Source organism: Hyla sarda, chromosome 13 (assembly GCF_029499605.1).
Source record: "Hyla sarda isolate aHylSar1 chromosome 13, aHylSar1.hap1, whole genome shotgun sequence".
Lineage (NCBI taxonomy): Eukaryota > Metazoa > Chordata > Amphibia > Anura > Hylidae > Hyla > Hyla sarda.
Window position 1 is genome coordinate 8,125,348 of NC_079201.1, and position 22,449 is coordinate 8,147,796.

The window sequence follows — 22,449 nt, forward strand, 5'->3', positions numbered from 1 at the left end:
AATCTGTTTTTTGTATCGGTACCATTTTGGCATTGATCTGACTTTTTAATCGCTTTTTAACTTTTTTTTATGGGATATTATAAAAATTGCAAATCTGTGGTTTGGTATTTTTTTTTTTTACATTTACCGTACGGGATACATAATGTACAATTACGCACGAAGCGATACCAAATATGTTTATTTTTATTATGTTTGCATGTTTTTATATAGGATAAGGGGGTGATTTGAACTTTTAACATGGAAGGGGTTAATGCAGCGGTCTTCAACCTGTGGCCCTCCAGATGTTGCAAAACTACAACTCCCAGCATGCCTGGACAGCCAACGGCTGTCCTGGCATGCTGGGAATTGTAGTTTTGTAACATCTGGAGGGGCACAGTTTGAAGACCACTAAGTTAATGTGTCTTTCAAACTTTTATTAAAACTTTTTTATTTTTTTTAACACTTTATTACACTTATAGGAGGAATCATTAGATTCCTCATACAGATGAATAGAGTTCTATTGAACTCTATTAATCTGTGCACTCTGTGATCCATTGATAGAGCCTGGTCCAGCCAGGATCTATCAATGACAGAGCCGGGACAGGAGGAAGCAGAGGTAAGTCCTCCGGCTACCTCTATAGTGGATCGCCCCCCCTGCGATCGCGCTGCGCTCCACCCCACTAGCCCACAAGGGAGCATTCACATTTCCCTTTAGACGCCGCTGTCAGCTTTGACAGCGGCGATCTAAAGGGTTAATAGCCAGCCGCGGCAATCGCCGCTTGCTGGCTATTAGAGGGGGCTGCAGAGTATGGAGCGGGCAGGAGTCCGGAGCCCGCTCCATACATACTGCAGAGCGCCGCATACAGTCTCCCCGTGCAGACGCGCCTCCTCCCCTCAGCTCTCCGAAGCTACAGCTGGGGGGAGTGAAGACAGAGGACGCAGGTCTGCACGGGGAGCAAGAAGCCACGCCCCCTCATCTCCCCCCCGCATGTCTGCAGAGCAGGGGAGAGAAGACATACACAGCCTCTCATCTCCCCTGCTCTGCTTCCGAGGACACAGGCTGCAGAGTAGGGAGCGGGCAGGAGTTGGCAGCCCGCTCCATACAGACTGCAGATCACCACCGCACTTGTCAGGTCCGGCCCTGTTTGCCCGAAGCCGGGCTAAGGGCCGGACAAATTCACCTGCCCGGCGCCCAAAAACTGCTAGTCCCGGGCGTCGGGCGATAGGAATTCCACATCCCTGGTATTACATTATATATTATATACATTATATATTATGACTAAAACATAATGTACTGTTGGTGGAATTGAAGATTTACTCCATAGAGGGGCAGTATTATAGTAGTTATATATAAATCACAAGAAGAAAAGAACAGAGTCGCGACTCACCGCACTGTACTGTAAAACTTCAGGCTTTAATGCAACATGCCACAGGGTCCATGAACACAGACGTCCGACTTCGGGAGAAAACGGGGAGGGTGCAGGGGAACAAACAGAGTAGACAACAGACTGTTTCACATCTAGTGATGCTTCATCCGGTCTCAAAAACTCAGGTGATCCTGTGTGCTTAAATCACCTGAAGTCACGTGATACAGGTAAAACCAATACACAACATATACCTCCAAAAACACCTAAATAGTGAATATAAGGTAAAAAATAGGATCTAACCTAGCGTACATGCTATTATATGAACGATGAAAGGTCATTCCTTTCATTGAGTCCCATTGGACCTATCGCGTTCAGTCTACTAATCCAGTAGATTTCTCGCTGTGCGAGCCGTAGCTCCTTATTCACATCGCTCATATTATCATACATGCGTTCTATGCCCGCAAAGTGAAGTGCTCTCGGGTCATTATTGTGTACAGTACGCATGTGTGCAATAAAACGGGATGCTCCTACTCCTGTTTTTAAAGAGTACAAATGTTCTCTAATACGTTTAAACAAATGTCTTTTTGTTTTACCCACGTAGTATAATCCGCAGTTGCATATTATGCAGTATACCACGTGGGTGCTGCGGCAAGTTATAAACTGTTTTACATAAATATTATAGCCACCTAGATTGAAAGTATTTTTAGCTAAATTAAGGTTACATTGGGAACAATTTCTGCATGGGTAGTTACCGTTTGGGGCTATATTGCTCAACCAATTCTTTTTTTTCCATTCATTGTTTCTTTGTCTTCTTTTGATAAATCCTCCTATAGTGTTGTTTCTTTTATAGGTAACAATGGGTTTACGCTCAGCTACTTCTTGTAAATCTACATCATGTTCTAACAAAAACCAATTTTTATGTATAGCATTACGTATAGCATTGTTCATATTAGTGTTTTGAAAAGAGAAGATAAATTTTTTATTTTCTACAGAATTAATAGCTTTTTTCTTTGGGTTTTTTACAATTTCTTCTCTACTTTTATTATTAACTCTTACCATGGCATTTTTAAGAACTTTTTCAGGATATCCCCTGGCTCTAAAATCTTTGAGCATAGTCTCTGCTTGGGTTTGAAATTTAATGGGATCATTATTAATTCTTTTCAAACGGATTAATTGACTGTACGGGATGCTGTTACGAACATGTGGGGGATGAGAACTGTTATAGTGTAATACAGAATTTTTTGCAATATCTTTCTTGTGTCCTGTGGTAATAATTTTGTCCTGTTCTATTAAGATTTTGACGTCTAGAAATTCTAGGGTATTACCTCCCCATTGATGTGTCAAGAACATGTTCACATTGTTCGTTTGATTCAGATGTTCCACAAAATGGGCAAAGGTTTCTTTTGAACCCTCCCATACAATGAGGATATCATCCACATATCTTAAATACTTTTTCACATGGTGGAGGTAAGGATTTTGATGGGATAGGATGAAATAATTTTCAAAAGCAGCCAAAAAAATATTAGCGTAGGAGCATGATACTGGGCTCCCCATCGCTGTCCCATATAATTGTTTGTACCACTTGCCACCATGGGAGAAAGTATTATTCTCCAAAATAAATGTCATAGCTTCTGCAACAAAATCGATAAAATCAGCCGATTTATCTGTTTTCATAAGGAGATTGCGAACTGCTTGTACTCCCGCTTCGTTCGGGATGCGTGTGTACAAGCTTTCGATGTCAATGGATACTAATGCATAGCCGTCTTGCCATTCAAAGGACTCTAACATGGTTATCAACTCTCCTGTATTTTTCAAGTACGAAGGAATGCTAGGTAAGAGGGGGGAGATAAGCCACTCAATATAGGCAGATAGTGCCTCCGTAACTGCACCTATCCCCGCCACAATTGGTCTCCCCGGAGGTTGTTTGAGGGTCTTATGTATTTTGGGGACAATGTACCATTTGGCAGGTTTTGGAACTAGGGGTATTAATTTGTCAACTATTTTTTCTGTGATAACCCTCTTGTTAATATATTTCCACAGCATAGATCTCATTTTTTCCATAATATGTCTGGTGGGATTTTCTTTCAAAAACTCATATACAGTGTTGTTATTCAATTGTTTGTGAGCCTCTCTATCATGATCCTCTTTGCTCCAAATAACTATGGCTCCTCCTTTATCTGACTTAGTGACTATCAGGTCAGGTTGGTCCGCCAGCCACAATAGAGCCTTCTTTTCTGTGTGGGTAATGTTATGATTAATGGGGGGGTATATGAGGGCTTTCATGTCTCTGAGTACCGCGCTCTGGAACATGTCCAGAGCGCTGCCGGGTTGTATGGGGGGATTGAATTTAGAGGGATTCCCACCCTGAAAAAAATCATTATGGTTATGAGAAGGGATATCTGTGGCTTTACAGGGGGTTTCCCCCTCTCTCTTACTAGTAACCTGTTGAGGAGGAATTTTGGAAAAGAATTTAAACAAATTAATCTTGCGTAGTGCTTTATATAAATCCACCTCAAATTGTTCATAGGTGAACTTTTCATTAAGTCCAAAATTAAGTCCCTTAGAAAGTGCCGTGATACAGTCCTTTGTCAATGTGGTATTAGTAAGGTTAACCACATTGTCCACATTCAGCGTCTCTGCCAGGTTACATATTTCCTCTTTTTGGATCTTTTGCCTAGATTTGTTCCTCCTTCTCCCCCTTCTCGTTCGCCTCCTAAAGGGGTATGGACGAAGTTAGAAGCTTTATCTGTTTCTCCTTTTTTATTTTGAGATTCTTCTGATGCACTACTGTCAGACTCTGTGGTCAAGAAATCGGTGGTGCGTTTTTTCCTTGATTGGTTGCGTTTTTTTCCCTTATTTATATTTGTGGTAGGTTTTTTTGCCCATGAGAAGATCCTGTTGTTGTCAAAATCATTCTTATCTCGGACAAACTTGTCTCGTTTAATATCCTTAATCTCTTTCTGTAAATGCATCATTTTGTGATCCAACAGTTTTAGAAAGTCCTCATATTGTTTATCAGGTATCCGTTCTTTAAGTTCTACTTTTGCCTTGGTAAGGGCATTAGCAATACTTTCATGTTCTTTGCGGTTTTTGTTGAGTACTATCATTTGTAGATTTTTGGCATGTATTAAATGTGCTGTGTCCCAGTTTATAACTTGCCGCAGCACCCACGTGGTATACTGCATAATATGCAACTGCGGATTATACTACGTGGGTAAAACAAAAAGACATTTGTTTAAACGTATTAGAGAACATTTGTACTCTTTAAAAACAGGAGTAGGAGCATCCCGTTTTATTGCACACATGCGTACTGTACACAATAATGACCCGAGAGCACTTCACTTTGCGGGCATAGAACGCATGTATGATAATATGAGCGATGTGAATAAGGAGCTACGGCTCGCACAGCGAGAAATCTACTGGATTAGTAGACTGAACGCGATAGGTCCAATGGGACTCAATGAAAGGAATGACCTTTCATCGTTCATATAATAGCATGTACGCTAGGTTAGATCCTATTTTTTACCTTATATTCACTATTTAGGTGTTTTTGGAGGTATATGTTGTGTATTGGTTTTACCTGTATCACGTGACTTCAGGTGATTTAAGCACACAGGATCACCTGAGTTTTTGAGACCGGATGAAGCATCACTAGATGTGAAACAGTCTGTTGTCTACTCTGTTTGTTCCCCTGCACCCTCCCCGTTTTCTCCCGAAGTCGGACGTCTGTGTTCATGGACCCTGTGGCATGTTGCATTAAAGCCTGAAGTTTTACAGTACAGTGCGGTGAGTCGCGACTCTGTTCTTTTCTTCTTGTGATTTATATGTTCCAGTACTGCATGGTTTCTACATAGAGTCAGCACCCCGCCACCCACAGACGCCGACCCTGAGGCTATCTCCCGAGTAACTCATTACACCTGCTGTGCCATAGCTTTTTCTGGTTTGAACTATTTGTATTATAGTAGTTATATTCTTGTATATAGGAGGCAGTATTATAGTAGTTATGTTCTTGTATATAGGAGGCAGTATTATAGTAGTTATATTCTTGTATATAGGAGCTGTATTGTAGTTATATTCTTGTATATAGGAACAGTATTATAGTAGTTATATTGTTGTATATAGGAGCAGTATTATAGTAGTTATATTGTTGTATATAGGAGCAGTATTATAGTAGTTATATTCGTGTATATAGGAGCAGTATTATAGTAGTTATATTCTTGTATATAGGAGCAGTATCATAGTAGTTATATTCTTGTATATAGGAGCAGTATTATAGTAGTTATATTCTTGTGTATAGGAGCAGGATTATACGGTAGTAGTAATATGAATTCAAATAGAGTGAACAGACATGGTCGCACATCCACAACATACACAATGATCTAATGCATGTCAGCAACATTTATTAAACTAACAGGTTGTTAGTGTACTTTATGATCATGAAGTGCAAGCCCACTAGCCACATAAGGTCCCTAGCATAAAATGGTGTAGCTCTGGGCGGCGACCACCACCGCCGCAGCACCAGTGCCCACAGAGGGAACGACCAACTGCCAGAGCAGCCCAAATGCCACTCAAACCAGTCCCAGGACCACGCCTCCCCATAGACAGTGCCAGGGCACTGGACATGGACAGTGCACAGCACCACACCAGTGTGAACAAGGTGTAAAATCTCACTGCTCCCAGTCAGACTGGGAGGCTGCCAGAAAGGATAGGGCCCTATGCAGCTTCCTGCTAATTTATATAGTGCTGGGGAGGGGCAGAGTACAGATCAAGTATCAAAATGTATAGTAACAACCTGTTAGTTTTTTAAATTATGCTGAGAAGCAAGTAGATCAAAATACAAATGGTGGATGTGCGGCTATGTTTCTCTATTTGTGTTGTACATTTGTAGTCTCTCCCTTCTTCCATGGCCAGCACTCCACTCCACCCATTCGGCCCAGGTATTTTCAATTAGCAGGAGACTGCTTAAGGGTTTCCTCCTTACATTCTCCCAGCCCTCTGTTAGGGAGCACATGGTCAGTGTTCACACTGGTCTGGTTCTCTGTGGCGGCCATTGTTTCTGTGATCCTTTTTCTGTGGGGTGGTGCGGCCCAAAGCCAGAGGCTTAGTCGGGCAGCAGTGGGGCTGCCTGGCCACTGGGTCGTTCCCCCGGTGGGCTTGGTGTCTCGGAGGCAGTGGTCGCCACCCGGCGCTACGCCAATGTTAGGGACCCACTCTGACTAGGTGGCCTTGACGTGGCGAGTGGGCTTGTACTTTTTAATCAAAATGTATACTAACAACCTGTTAGTTTTTTTAATTATGCTGAGAAGCAAGTAGATCAAACTACAAATGGTGAATGTGCGGCTATGTTTCTCTATTTGTGTTGTACATTTGTAGTCTCTCCCTTCTTCCATGGCCAGCACTCCACCCATTTGGGCCAGGCATTTTCAATTAGCAGGAGACTGCATAAGGGTTTCCTCCTTACATTCTCCCAGCCCTCTGGTAGGGAGCACATGGTAAGTGTTCACATTGGTCTTGTTCTCTGGCTGCCATTGTTTCTGTGATGCTTTTTCTGTGGGGTGGTGCGGCCCAAAGCCAGAGGCTTGATCGGGCAGCAGTAGGCCTGGCTGGCCATTGGGTCGTTCCCCCTGTGGGCATGGTGTCTCAGAGGCAGTGGTCGTCGCCCAGAGCTACGCCAATGTTAGGTTAGGGACCCACTCTGACTAGGTGGCCTTGACGTGGTGAGTGGGCTAGTCATCAATATGTATACTAACAACCTGTTAGTTTTTTTTAATTATGCTGAGAAGCAAGTAGATCAAAATACAAATGGTGGATGTGCGGCTGTGTTTCTCTATTTGTGTTGTACATTTATAGTAGTAATATTCTTGCACATAGGAGCAGTATTATAGTAGTTATATTCTTGTACATAGTGAGCAGTATAAAAGTGATTATATTCTTGTATATAGGGTAATATTATAGTAGTTATATTCATGTAAGTAGGGGCAGTATTATAGTAGTTATATTCTTGTGTATAGAAGCAGTATTATAGTAGTTATATTCTTGTATATAGGAGCAGTATTATACTAGTTATATTCTTGTATATAGGAGCAGTATTATAGTAGTTATATTCTTGTACATATGAGCAGTATTATAGTAGTTATATTCTTGTATATAGGAGACAGTATTATAGTAGTTATATTCTTGCCTATAGGAGCAGTATTATAGTAGTTATATTCTTGTATATATGAGCAGTATTATAGTAGTTATATTCTTGTATATAGGAGCAGTATTGTAGTAGTTATATTCTTGTATATAGGAGCAGTATTGTAGTAGTTATATTCTTGTATATAGGAGCGGTATTGTAGTAGTTATATTCTTGTATATAGAAGCGGTATTATAGTAGTTATATTCTTCTTTATAGGAGCAGTATTATAGTAGATATATTCTTGTATATAGGAGCAGTATTATAGTAGATATATTCTTGTATATAGGAGCAGTATTATAGTAGATATATTCTTGTATATAGGAGCAGTATTATAGTAGATATATTCTTGTATATAGGGGCAGTATTATAGTAGTTATATTCTTGTATATAGGAGCAGTATTATAGTAGTTATATTCTTGTACATATGAGCAGTATTAAAGTAGTAATATGTACAACACAAATAGAGAAACATAGCCGGACATCCACCATTTGTAATTTGATCTACTTGCTTCTCAACATAATTTTAAAAAAAACTAACAGGTTGTTAGTATACATTTTGATCAAAAAGTACAAACCCACTCGCCACATCAAGGCCACCTAGTCAGAGTGGGTCCCTAACCTAACACTGGCATAGCGCCGGGTGGCGACCACTGCCTCCAAGACACCGTGCCCACAGGGGGAACGACCCAGTGGCCAGGCAGCCCCACTGCTGCCCGACCAAGCCCCTGGCTTTGGGCCGCACCACCCCACAGACAAAGCATCCCATAAACAATGGCCACCACAGAGAACCAGGCCAGTGTGAACACTTACCATGTGCTCCCTACCAGAGGGCTGGGAGAATGTAAGGAGGAAACCCTTATGCAGTCTAATTAAAAACGCCTGGCCCAAATGGGTGGAGTGGGGCTTGGTTGGACACCTGTGGAGCTGGCTGGCCACTGGGTCGCTCCCCCTGTGGGCATGGTGTTGCGGTGGTGGTGGTGGCCGCCGCCCGGCGCTACGCCAATGTTGGGTTAGGGACCCGCTTTAAATAGGTGGCCTTGACATGGCGAGTGGGCTTGTACTTTTTGATAAAAATTTATACTAACAACCTGTTAGTGTTTGAATTTATGCTGAGAAGCAACCAGATCAAAATACAAATGGTGGATGTGCAGCTATGTTTCTCTTTCTCTCTGTGTTTTACAATTAAAGTAGTTATATTCTTGTACATAGGAGGCAGTATTACAGTACCTATATTCTGATACATAGGGGGCAGTATTATAGTAGTTATGTTCTAAGAAATAATCTAATTTTCAGTAAAATGGATTGGCTACAGGTACAGTGGTTGGAGTTGTTGTTATCTGGTAGAGTTATCCTTTAAATCCCTTCCTATACATATCACAGTTAGCGTCTTTGTGTTGCATTCTTATTTCCAATGGTTTCAATGTTTTTTTGGAGCAAATAATAACTTTATAATCTCCGGCACATGAAACCATAAGCTCCTGTTGTCTTTGTTCTATGTTCTTATACAATACACAAGAGGTCAATTTTAGAATTAATTACTGTAATTCACTCCAGGGACCTGCATCTGTTGTAGTCACACGATTTGGTAGTGCTGCATCTTAAGACTCTGTGATCCTGGACACCTATTATAACCTACCCCCCCCCCTCTTCTCATCAACCTCCCTCCATACATTTCATCATGCAGCTCATTTAGTGCGGGTGTGAATGGATGTAGGGATAATCCCGGCCTTGTAATTATCGCTGATATGATTAGTGGCCAAGGATGGCAATGTTAAACAAATATTACCATAGTAACTTATTTCTACCGCCTGAGTCGCTCATTAGCAGATGAAGATGCTTATAAGATTAAGATATATCTTTATATAGATAAAAGGACACTGAGAAAATCCTGCAGTATTGTCTACATACAAGACAAGAATCAATATATCCATAGAAACAAATAATAGAGATCTACTTGCCTGTAAAAATCAACACTAAAGGCTTGGAATGTGAGTCCTAGAGTGGGTCTTTGTCAAAAGATACAGAACATTATAATGGAACATTCCTGGAAAATTCCAGAAATTTCACATGGAGTTCAAGAACAATGGCCCAATGACAGCTGAGGGTAACACTACAATGATACATTGAATTTCAGGTCCTAGGATCATAAAAGTTTGATAAATGAGATATGGAAACATAATAACATAGATCAAAAGGATGACAAAAAAATCCGACCACCCAATTCAGCCTGTTATCCTACAACGTAAGGACAATGCAACGATGCACTGACACTTGGAGCGACAACACAATGAGACAAGGATACAATCTTTCACAAGCCCTCTTCAAAAGGAGGGGGGCCCCAATTTACCTTCCCCAACCTTCCTCGGTCATGAGAGTACATGGTGCTCAGCAGCTCCTGTTACCTCCAAAGGAGTCTGCCACATATTGAGCCCTAGGTGTAGCTACCATTAGTTGCTCCTTTACAGTTAGACCACCTGTTCCCACACCACTGTAAGGATAAATATGGGCAAAAGTAAGGGTTGCAGTGAAAAGTATAGTACTTGTGGGTTTCATTTCCAAAATACATTGGACGATGTCGGCTTTCATTTGTGGGTTTCTTTTCTAAAATCCACTGTACGATTTAGCCTTAGGTCGTGGTCTAGTACTACATTAAACAATCAGATGACTTCTTCTGGATATGCCAACTGGAATACAGTACATCACAGCAACGTCCATATACAAGTAAATAAAGGGAAGTCAGAAAAGAAGGAGTTTCAGTAAAGTTCACAGTTGTTACCTGAAGTTTTTCCCGGGCTTTGAATGAACTTTGAAAGTTTACATGGCTCCAGGCCATCGTTGACATAACCAGTAGTTACATCCATGTAGTACTACACAGTCCTAGCCAGCTGACCATAAAACACCAGGGCATTGCCTTGAAGGTTCAGGCACAGACGGCCAAGGTCCAGATGTTGGTTCTGGGTGAGCAGCATGAAAGCACAGCCAGATACCGGCAACTATGTCAAGGCAGATGGCACAGGTTTGGGATCACAATTCCAGACCCCGGTTCAAGGATCAGACAGAAGCAGTGTCATAAGATCAGGCACTGGTTAATATCAGGATTTCGCAATTCGAAATTCAGGGCACACCTTTTCTATGGACTCAAGATACTACAATATTGCTCAGACAAGGGTTCTGCAGGTGCGGCTGCATAAAGAGGCAATGACCTGTGTAATGGTCTGGGGACAGTTTACGAAGGCACATTGGTAATATTCTGTAATAAACAGCAAGAGGATGTGTACGCACCCTACAGGCACAGTTAGGAACAGAGACAGGTTCAGATTCACCACAGAGGAAAAGGAGCAGAGACCAGGCAGCATAGCTTGGAAGTACTCCAGTGGCTGTGTATGCTGAGAGCAGTAGTACTCCTGCAGGATTATACTTGGGCTTGGTCCTGCCACTTATATACTTGATTTTGTCAGTAATCTTTGGTATTATGTGGACTTAGTCTTACCTTTCCCCCTCTGTATTACATTGTTACAGCCAGCTGCAGCTCATCATATCTAATGTCCGAACCTGTGCTGCTCCCAATTTTACAGGTTTTTTTAGTCCACTATGGGGATGGTGGTACCTAGGATTTACAAACTGGTGCGGTGCAGTGGTTATTGCTAACTCATGATGTCCTTTCCACCCATACACTTCAGCAGGGCTCCTGGCTATATACTTTTCTATTCTGGGGTCTATTGTAGTATGTAGTGTATCATAGAGATACATGACACTTAACTCTTTAATGATCATTTCCACTGGTGTATTATTAACTGTATGTCTAAGTACCTTTTTGTGCCTGGTCTGTAGGTACTGGGCAGCATCCTTATGTAATTCTATCATCACAGGACCCTCATCAATATATATCGCCGCTCGCAGTTAGGGCAGTTTAATAACTGAAAAATGAAAGTAGCGATCTGATTGGTTGCTATGGACAACTGGTTGAGTTTTCCTCTGCACAAGTTTTGATGAATCTCCCCCGTAATTACTGTAATACTGCTCCTATGTACAAGAATATAACTACTATAATACTGCCTCCTATATACAAGAATATAACTACTATAATACTGCTCCTATATAGAAGAATATATCTACTATAATACTGCTCCTATATACAAGAATATATCTACTATAATACTGCTCCCTATATACAAGAATATATCTACTATAATACTGCTCCTATATACAAGAATATATCTACTATAATACTGCTCCCTATATACAAGAATATAACTACTATAATACTGCTCCCTATATACAAGAATATAACTACTATAATACTGCTCCTATATACAAGAATATAACTACTATAATACTGCTCCTATATACAAGAATATAACTACTATAATACTGCTCCTATGTACAAGAATATAACTACTATAATTCTGCTCCTATATACAAGAATATAACTGCTATAATACTGCTTCTATATACAAGAATATAACTACTATAATACTGCTCCTATATACAAGAATATAACTACTTTCTTCTTCGACTTCCGGCAGCACAGAAGGAATAGGCCTGGCCTCTTTTATTCTTCCTAGGACCGCCCACCTAAAAAAAACTCCACAATAGTCAGCCAATGGCATGACAGCATACCTTATAATTAGTCACATCTCATACATTCAAACTGTGTTTTTTTCTGTCCTCTTTTCTTCATAACAGAGGTGTTAATTCACCTTTGCCCACCATTAATCATATTTTCTTTTTTATTTTAGATGTTATTCCCTTGATGTTTTGTATTACACCAGTGTCACCAGTCAGATCTGAGGGCCAATGTGGGTAACCCTGGCCTACCTGGTGTCTTGCAGTCCCTTTTGACCCATGCGGGAAACCCGGGTTATATGAGGAGGTCTTTTTAGATTTCTGCAAGTTTCTCCCTTCTTATCACTGGTATGGTGAAAAAGGAGGTGTTCTGCCTTGGGGTGACGGTTCCCCCATTGTCGGCAGTCATACAGTCCATTCCCGCGGATACCAGGCGTCTCACGTGCGATCCCGGCATTTGCATGGACGTCTATGGGACTTCCGGTTTGGGCGCCATCTTGTGAATGGCAGTACGCGCATCAGGCGCAGTCAGCGGAGACCGGAAGCGGATGTGGAGCAACCGGATGTGACGTGTCTCTGGTTTGCGGGCGGGTAAGCGCATTTAAACGGAGCAGAGACGGCGGTGCCTTGCCTTTCTGTGCAGGCAGCCGGATTTCTCTGCTCCAAAGGTATGACCTGCTCCTCAGTAGCCAGGGCTGAGCGCTCTGATCTTATGTGCGGACTGTTGCTCATATTATGTACTATTACATTTTTAGATGTCAAGCCCCGCCTCCTCTAAGAAAAAGAAGATGAAGACTAAACACAGGGAGTGTGTCTCTTGCCAGCAGCCCCTGCCGGATGAATTATCTGGAGATTTATGTGAAATATGCAGATCTCATTTGACTCCATCTTCGAGTAAACGGAAGTCTTTATGCATCAGTTGTCTTCATCCGTTGCCATCAGGCTCAGTTTCTACAGTTTGTAAAAGATGTACTGAACCACAAGAAACCTCTGCCTTCCTTGAGGATGCAAGAAGCTTTTTTTCTTGGTTCAAGTCTGAGTTTAGTTCTAGCTCAGGAGTCAGTCTGAAAAATAAGAAAGAAGAACGTAAAGCAGAACCCTCTGCTTCTTCCTCATCAGAAAACGCTTCAGCTCAGTCTGACTCCTCAGATTCTGAAGAGATTATTACAGAAGATTTTTTTCTTTTCAAGAAGGAGAATGCGGGAAAATTAATTAGAGCAGTAAAAGATATTATGGAATCTTCAAAGCAGAAGTTCAGGGAAGATAAGGAGAGTCTCTTCTATTTCCCCAAAAAACCTTCTGAAGTTTTGACAGGTCATCCAGTCTTAAAAACTATAGTGGAGAAAGAATTTAAAAAACCAGACAGTAGGCTGGAATTAGGTTCTAGATTTAGAGCAGTATATAAGTTGGATCCATCTGAGTCTGAATCCTGGGAGAACCCTGCTAAAGTGGATCGACCTGTAGCCAGGTTATCTAGAAGAACACTGCTACCCTCTGAGGATTCTTCTATACTTAAGGATCCTATGGATAAGAAGACAGATATTCTGATAAAACGTGCCTACTGTAATACAGCTGCTTTAATGAAAGCATCCCTTGCTTCTGTACCTGTAACCCGGGCTATTCGAGTCTGGCTGAGCCAACTTGGAAGAAATATTCAGGAGGGAATTTCTAGAATTGATCTCTTGGAGGAAATTGATACATTAAAGACTGCGGCGGATTTCGCATGTGATCTCCCCCTAGACGTGACAAGAATATGTGCGAAGAACCTTGCAGTATTAAATTCAGCCAGAAGGGCTATCTACCTTAAGCCATGGCCAGGCGATGCCTCATCTAAAGTTAACTTCTGTGCACTACCGTTTGAAGCTGGTTTTCTAGTAGGATCACAACTGGAAAGTATCCTGGAAGCAGAGAAAGGAGAGAAGGCTCTGGCGTTTCCCTTCGCCAGACAGCGGAAGCAGTTCCAGCCCTTTAGATTTCGCAAGACTGGTTTTAAAAGAAGACCGTATCAAGAAAGAAGATACAATAAAAGATTCCAAGAAAATAGGAGAAGACAGCCGGATCAAAAGCAACCAAAAACAGAATTCTGACTACCTCGGGTCAGGTTCAGTAGGAGCAAGGCTGCTGAATTTCTTTCCAGCCTGGCTGGAGATGACTACAGACAAGTGGGTGCTAAGAATTATTGCAGAAGGTTACAGTCTAAATTTTGTGTCGATACCCCCCGAGAGGTTCATCGTCAACAGAGCGAATTCAATTGTTCAGCTTCTTCTCAGAGATTTTCTAAACAAAAGAGCCCTAGAACCTGTTCCACCAGAACAGCAAGGTTACGGAGTCTACTCACACGTCTTCCCCGTTCCAAAATCAAACGGCAAATGGAGATTAATCATAGATCTGCGATACCTAAATCGCTATTTAGCAAAGGAAAAATTTCGCATGGAAAATGTAAGGTCCGCTACTCATCTAATTCAGCCTCACGACTGGATGGTTTCATTGGACTTAATGGACGCTTATTTGCATGTCCCCATAGAAGAAAAATCCAGAAAATTTCTGAGAGTTGCCGTGTTCCTAGACCAAAGAATTCACCACTTCCAGTTTCGGGCCATGCCCTTTGGCCTGACTTCGGCCCCAAGGGTATTTACAAAGATCGCAGTTACAGTCGTAGCTACCCTAAGACTACAAGGAATACAAATAATACCATATTTAGACGATTGGTTGCTTGTTGCAACCACCCAGGAACTCCTCCTACAACACTTACAGACAGCTCTGAATCTCTTGAACAGGCTTGGGTTTATTCTCAATCCCCAGAAATCAGAACTTTCACCAACAAAAACAAAACGTTTCCTAGGCATGATAATCAATTCAGTATGTCAGAAAGTCTTTCTTCCGGCGGAGAAACAGGACAAAATCATCTTTCAAGTAAAGACTCTGATAAAGTCTCCCTCTACATCCATCAGGAGAGCGATGCAGACACTGGGTTTAATGACTGCAGCAATAGACGCAGTGCCTTATGCCAGGGCACACATGAGGGATTTACAGAGGGAAATCCTTACAGTTTGGGACAGAGTTCCCAATTCTCTGGACTCCACCATCTCATTGTCAGGGCACACCCGACTGAAGTTACGTTGGTGGCTGCAGAAGAACAACTTGAATATGGGGAAAAGTTTCAAACCTCAGAACCCTGTGGTGATAACTACAGATGCCTCCAGATGGGGTTGGGGGGCCCACCTCGGAACCCAATGGATTCAAGGAGTTTGGTCAAGAGAAGAGTCTCATTTATCATCCAACCTAAGAGAACTGAAAGCGATCCGGTTAGCCATAATGCATTTCTCTCCACAGATTTCAAACGCGTCAGTTCTGATCCAGTCAGACAATCTGGTCTCGGTGTATTACATCCAAAAAGAAGGGGGGACAAGATCTACAGCTCTACAAAAAGAATGCAGCAGGATAATGTCCTGGGCAGAACATCATCGCATCTCTCTGATGGCGACTCACATAAAAGGGTCTCTAAATTATCAAGCCGACTGGTTAAGCCGACGAAAGTTAGATCCCAACGAATGGGAACTGAATCCCAAGTATTTTGCTCAGATAACCCGCAAATGGGGGTTGCCTGTATGGGACTTGATGGCCACGAGACGCAACAAGAAGGTTCTGAAGTTTTGCTCAAGATATTGCACAGACCTTCCAGATCATCTGGATGCCTTCACCATGAGCTGGAAAGACCTCTTTGTTTATCTCTTCCCTCCAATTCCATTAATCAACAAGATTCTGAACAAGATCATCATAGACGAGCCGGCAGCTCTACTAATCGCACCCTTTTGGCCCCGGAGGGCCTGGTTTCCTCTATTATTTCGTCTCTCGAGGGGAGAATATTGGAAGTTACCGCTAGAGAAGGATCTCCTCCTGCAGAACGGATTATATCACCAACATCTCGACAGATTACATCTGACTCTCTGGATTTTGAGAGGGAAAAATTCAGACAGAGAGGGTTATCAGATGAAGTAATAGAGACCTTACTAGCAGCTAGAAGACCTTCTACTAACTTATTGTATGCGAAGCTCTGGAAAAAGTTTAGCTCCTGGAGAGAAGAGAAGGGGCTGACAGAGATCTCTGTATCTGTTATTTTACAGTTTCTACAAGAGGGATTTCTAAAGGGCTTGAAGCCTAATACTCTTCGTGTTCATGTCACAGCCATCAACGCTTATACTGATGGAGAATTTATGGGACAACCCCTTATTGCTAGGTTTTTCAAAGCTTTGAAGAATCTAAGACCTACAGTAAAACCTCCGGTTTCTGCATGGGACCTATCTCTAGTGCTGTCCAGACTTTCCCTGCCTCCCTTTGAACCATTACAGGAAGCGGAAATAAAGTGGCTATCCTACAAGGTTCTTTTTTTGGTCGCCATCACGTCGGCTAAAAGACTAGGTGAATTGCAGGCCTTGTCGGCATATCCCCCTTACACCAAGTTCACTCCGGGGGGAGTTCTTCTCCGTACAATTCCATCTTTTATCCCAAAAGTAGCTTCAATGGAGAACATCAATAGAGAGATCTTCCTTCCTACCTTTCTACCATCCGAATCTTCCTCGTTGGATGTCAGATCTGCTCTGCTAGTGTATTTACAAAGAGTGAAATCTTTCAGAATTGATGAAAATCTATTTATTCAATTTTCTGGAATGAGGAAGGGAAAGAAAGCGGCTAAAGACACCTTGGCGAGATGGCTGAAGTCAGTAATACTGGAGTGTTATAGGTTGGAAAACAAAGAACCCCCTTTTCAAATCAGAGCTCATTCCACCAGAGCCACTGCTACTTCTTGGGCGGAGAGAGCACAAGTACCGTTGACAGATATATGCAATGCAGCCTCGTGGTCAACCTCCTCCACCTTTGTCAACCATTACAGGCTTAATCTTCAAGCAGAGAATCCAGCCTTTAGCACTGGGGTACTATCTGCAGTATTTCAGCAATAAACCCTACCCCTGTTCTCTAAGCTAGCGAGAATTCCTTCTGTGCTGCCGGAAGTCGAAGAAGAAAGTTGAAATTGTATACTTACCGTAATTTCTCTTTCTTCGAGACAGAAGGCAGCACATATAACCCACCCAATAAAATCAATTAAGCATCAGAGAAAAGAGTCTAGTTATTTACACAGTTTGAATGTATGAGATGTGACTAATTATAAGGTATGCTGTCATGCCATTGGCTGACTATTGTGGAGTTTTTTTTAGGTGGGCGGTCCTAGGAAGAATAAAAGAGGCCAGGCCTATTCCTTCTGTGCTGCCTTCTGTCTCGAAGAAAGAGAAATTACGGTAAGTATACAATTTCAACTATAATACTGCTCCTATATACAAGAATATAACTACTATAATACTGCTCCTATATACAAGAATATAACTACTATAATACTGCTCCTATATACAGGAATATACCGTAACTACTATAGTACTGCTCCTATATACAAGAATATAACTGCTATAATACTGCTCCTATATACAAGAATATAACTACTATAATACTGCTCCTATGTACAAGAATATAACTACTATAATTCTGCTCCTATATACAAGAATATAACTACTATTATATTGCTCCTATATACAAGAATATAACTACTATAATACTGCTCCTATATACAAGAATATAACTACTATAATACTGCCTCCTATACACAAGAATATAACTACTATAATACTGCCTCCTATGTACAAGAATATAACTACTATAATACTGCTCCTATATACAAGAATATAACTACTATAATACTGCCTCCTATACACAAGAATATAACTACTATAATGCTGCCTCCTATGTACAAGAATATAACTACTATAATACTGCTCCTATGTACAAGAATATATCTACTATAATACTGCTCCTATGTGCAAGAATATAACTACTAAAATACTGCTCCTATATACAAGAATATAACTACTATAATTCTGCTCCTATATGCAAGAATATAACTACTATAATTCTGCTCCTATATACAAGAATATAACTACTATAATACGGCCTCCTATATACAAGAATATAACTACTATAATACTGCTCATATATACAAGAATATAACTACTAATATACTGCCCCTATATACAAGAATATAACTACTATAGTTCAGATAGAGGGATCCATGCTGTGTCTTTCACTTCAAAATATAAAATCCTAGTTAGTAAATTAAGATCTGCAGGACATGCTCTTGGCGTGCTGCTGGGTTAGATAAGCTGTTGCTTGGTGTGCAGGTTATTATTCCGTATATGCACATCAGAAGTGTATTCTGTGAAGAAAATGACAAAGCCTTACAAGATTAAACTTCTGGTGGTGCCGGATGTGGCACCCCGAGTTGTAATTGTTTTGCTGAACACCCTTCAATGTGATAATGGATGTCTTATATAATCTCATATGCCAGACTCAGCAATGCCGATCATTTATGGGGCCATGGGATCATCTGTCACATTCAACACGTAGATGCATGCATCTTCAATGTCAAAAGCGCATCGAGGATTAGGATCATAAATAGTCTTCTCCAGGAATACATTAGACAAGTAATCGGGCTCTTTGATCTCCAAGTGGCATGATAAGACCTTAAGGTATCTGCTCTGCAACAGACGTTGTGGGTAAAGGAGACTTAGGTCAAAGGATTGTTGGATCAGATATACATAGATCAGTGGGCCCACTGTAAATACTTTTAGTGGTAGACAGGGGTCAGCATAGTCTCTTTGACCCGTCTATTCAGCAGCATTCACATCAAGCTACAATGCCCCCTGTCAGGGATCTCAAATTGTGGCCCTCCAGATGTTGAAATACGTCAGCTGCCACCATGCCGGGACCGCCAGAGTCGCCTTGGCAAGAGTCAGTATGCATAGACATACGAAACAGCTGTCCAAACGACCCTGCCATCCGTGTTCCCTGCTTTGTTTGGTATATGCACCAAATTTGAACATTAAAGATGAACATTTCTTGCTATTGGTGAGTGCCGCCTTCCATTTTTTGTTGTTATATGCCAAAGATTGGAGCTAGGTGCTTCAAAAATTTGCAGATCTTAGGGACACCCGCTTCTTTTTCTATTTGCATAGCTTTTCGTCTTGGTGTGTCTATCGATACCTGTCAAATAGGTATAAATGAAAGGTGGTACCAAAATATTAGGCAGAAGAGTAGTCAAAAAGTCTGAGCAACTCAATAAAATGCCTTCATAAAAATGTCCAGGGGTCCGCTATGTAGAGCTGGCACTGGCCATTATAAAGGGTTATGTACTTTAATAAACATTGTTTTCTTTAAAATTTCCTCTACCTTTTATATAACCTTTAAATAACTGCACATGTTAATGTTATATGTCTTTGCATTGTGAAGTGCAATATTTGCTGAGCATATATAGTTTCTCACTGCTTTTCCTCCAGACAGGAAGTCTAGTAGATCTTATCACACATGATGACTATCCTCTACATGTAGACTACACATCACACTCAATTCTCCCCACTTCAGAGAGCCAAGCTTCAGTGTGCTGTGTGTGATTGTCCATGATTGGCTGAGGCACACACACCTCCCTTATCTATATTCACTGCTCACTCTTTCAAGGCAGCCCCTCCCTGCAGCTTTTTACCATTTTGGTGGGCTATCTCCTTTAATTTATGCCTAATATCTGAAGTAGGTGAAGGGTACATGGACAGTAGCATAATCAGACCTCCCCAAATTGTCCACTCAACCTGCTCATGGTAATGTAAAAACTGCTTGACTTGATCTTGACTCACGCAGCACAGTATACTTTTGTTATCAACAGAAGTACATGTGCTGCGGGAGTCAAGATAACCAGTCTTCACATTACCATGAACAGAGCAAGTGGACAATTTGGGGGGGGGGGTATAATTATGCTGTTGCCCGTGTCCTAGTACAAACTCCTCTTACCTAGTTGTTTACAAAGGGTAGTAGATTGATTTTGTGAATATTGCACAACTTTGACAGAGAAGCAATGTGCATGGTGCGGTGGTTTTTCATATCAAGACCTGTAATTACCAGCACTACATATTTTTGTCATCACTGAACACATTTGCATAAGAAATGCTCTGGACCTCTGGTTATGAATTTTGTAATGTATTTCTCCCCCTCCGCTCTAATAATTACGCTCCCTACCATTTTGCGGGCTATCTCTTTGTACACTAATTTCCCAATCGTCTTCTTAAGAGCCCATCTCAGAATTACGATGTAAACAGAGAATTATGCTAACAGTATTCTCTTTGTGAATGGCGGCTTTATTTAATTAAGTTATTGTGAAGGAGGTTGAAAGACTTCATTAGGAAGGGAGAATTCAGATGAACTCTGAGGAGCGGAGAATTCAGTCTTCAAGTTGTTTTCATTTACGAAATTGACTATTACACTTTGATAATTTAGATAGGAGACAGATACGCTTCCATACAACGACAAACCATACCTAATTATAAAATACCCTAACAGTACTGCCATTCAGTGCCTAAATAATACTGCCATCCATGCCTCTTCATGATCATACAGTGCCCACATAATACAATCACATATTTCTTCTCTGATAACTTTTCACTGTCTAAAAAAAACCTGCCACACAATACTAAAACAGTGAAGAGTTTAGTAGGAAACTACCTGTTGTCCAGGAAAGAGGAGATTTATGGTCTACTTCAGGTTGCTTCTGCGGCTTCAGTCCCTGGCCCTGGACAAAATCCCTGTATTTCTTCTAGCAGTGGCATTAAAGTACTTTTATTCTTGTACATAGGGGCAGTATTATAGCAGTTATCTCTTGTTTCTAGGAGCAGTATTATAGTAGTTATATTTTTGTGCATAGGATTAGTATTATAGTAGTTATATTCTTGTACTTAGATCAGTATTATACTAGTTTTTATTTTTGTTCATAGAAGCAGTATTATAGTAGTTATATTCTTATACATGGGAGCAGTATTATCGTAGTTATATTCTTGTACAAAGTAGCAGTATTATAGTACTTATATTCTTGTATATAGGAGCAGTATTATAGTAGTTATATTCTTGTATATAGGAGCAGTATTATAGTAGTTATATTCTTGTATATAGGAGCAGTATTATAGTAGTTATATTCTTGTATATAGGAGCAGTATGATAGTAGTTATATTCTTGTATATAAGAGCAGTATTATAGTAGTTATATTCTTGTATTTAGGGTGCTGTATTATAGTAGTTATATTCTTGTTAATTGAAAAATGTATTATAGTAGATATATTCTTGTATATAGGAGGCAGTATTATAGTAGTTATATTATTGTACATAGGAGGCAGTATTATAGTAGTTATATTCTTGTATATAGGGGCAGTATTATAGTAGTTATATTCCTGTATATAGGGGCAATATTATAGTAATTATATTCTTGTATATAGGAGCAGTATTAAAGTAGATATAGTCTTGTATATAGGAGCAGTATTATAGTAGTTATATTCTTGTATATAGGAGGCAGTATTATAGTAGTTATATTCATGTACATAGGAGGCAGTATTATAGTAGTTATTTTCTTGTATATATAGGAGGCAGTATTATAGTAGTTATATTCTTGTACATAGAAGCAGTATTATAGTAGTTATATTCTTGTACATAGAAGCAGTATTATAGTAGTTATATTCTTGTACATAGGAGCAGTACAAAATTACAAACCCTGTGAGTATGTTTCTCTAATTTCCTATTCACCCCTTTTTTAAGGTACATTACTCAAAAAAACACACAATATGAGAATGAAAACCCTTTTTTTACTCTAGGAAACTCTGTTATTTAAATATATTCATATAATTTAAGAATGTTTGTTTATTTGTTTATTCTACCATTGAAAATTCATGGATTGATCCCAGAGATACCATTGAGAGTTTTTCGGAGATGTGAGAGGAATACTAACTCTAAGGAATCCCATTGGCTTTTGAAGAAGTAAACTTTTGATTGAGCCTGTAGCTAGAGCTTCCATCATCCCGCCACTAGGGGATGTCTGCTTTGATAAATGAGGCTGTTGAAAATTACAATGTTCCTCAACTAAATACACAGGAGATACTCGAGCTGCACTGAGCTCACTGGAGGATTTATTGAAAATTATGTTGACACAACAATAAAGACTTTCTATGTCCACTGGGGAACCCCAATGAGTGATCATTAGGTCCTTAGCATGGGCTGCACCTGCAGGAACCGAGACATCAATAGCATAACAGGAAAGCCTTCAGAAATCTCCTCCACTGAATAACGCTTATTCATGACATGACACATTAGTTTATTCTACAGTAATTAAAAAATAGCAGACAGATGTGACCTAAACATCTACATATGAAACATATAGTGACATCATCTCCTATGCTCACAAGATCCACCATTGAAATTGATAATAAGATGTCACCTACCTATG

General features: G+C 40.5%; 1 protein-coding gene across 13 annotated transcripts in view; it reads left to right on the plus strand.

Annotated features, from left to right (window-relative positions):
* Nucleotides 1-22,449, plus strand: part of OGFOD3 (2-oxoglutarate and iron dependent oxygenase domain containing 3) — a 452,864-nt gene that overhangs the window by 205,094 nt on the left and 225,321 nt on the right. The gene's annotated exons all lie outside the window — the stretch shown is intronic.